The 695-nt window shown below is 39.7% G+C and overlaps 1 non-coding gene across 1 annotated transcript; it reads right to left on the bottom strand.

Annotated features, from left to right (window-relative positions):
- Positions 1 to 316: 316 nt before the first annotated feature.
- Positions 317 to 420, bottom strand: LOC148579992 (small nucleolar RNA R71). The gene has a single exon (XR_015898117.1). It is a non-coding gene; the product is annotated as a small nucleolar RNA R71 (small nucleolar RNA).
- Between the last annotated feature and the right edge of the window lie 275 nt (positions 421 to 695).

A 695-nucleotide genomic window follows, 5' to 3' on the forward strand; every position in this document is an offset into this window, starting at 1 on the left:
CATCTCAATTCCTACAATTGGAGCAAACAACATTGAGCTTAAGCCTCAATTAGTTTCTCTGATGCAGTAGAATTGCAAGTTTCATGGACTTCCATTGGAAGATCCTCATCAGTTCTTAGCTGAATTCTTGCAAATCTGTGACACTGTTAAAACCAATGGGGTTAATCCTGAGGTCTACAGACTTATGCTTTTCCCCTTTGCTGTAAGAGACAGAGCTAGGACATGGTTGGACTCACAACCTAAAGATAGCCTGAACTCTTGGGAAAAGTTGGTCAATGCTTTCTTGGCCAAATTCTTTCCACCTCAAAAATTGAGTAAGCTTAGAGTGGAAGTCCAAACCTTCACACAGAAGGAAGGTGAATCCCTCTATGAAGCTTGGGAAAGATACAAGCAATTGATCAGGAGGTGTCCTTCTGACATGTTTTCAGAATGGAGCATCATATGTATATTCTATGATGGTTTGTCTGAATTATCCAAGATGTCATTGGACCACTCTGCTGGAGGATCTCTTTATCTGAAGAAGACACCTACAGAAGCCCAGGAACTCATTGAAATGGTTTCAAATAACCATTTCATGTACACTTCTGAAAGGAATCCTGTAAATAATGGGACAACTCAGAAGAAAGGAGTTCTTGAGATTGATACTCTGAATGCAATATTGGCTCAGAACAAAATATTGACTCAGCAAGTCAATA

Source organism: Arachis ipaensis, chromosome B10, assembly GCF_059453495.1.
Source record: "Arachis ipaensis isolate K30076 ecotype BB chromosome B10, ASM5945349v1, whole genome shotgun sequence".
NCBI lineage: Eukaryota > Viridiplantae > Streptophyta > Magnoliopsida > Fabales > Fabaceae > Arachis > Arachis ipaensis.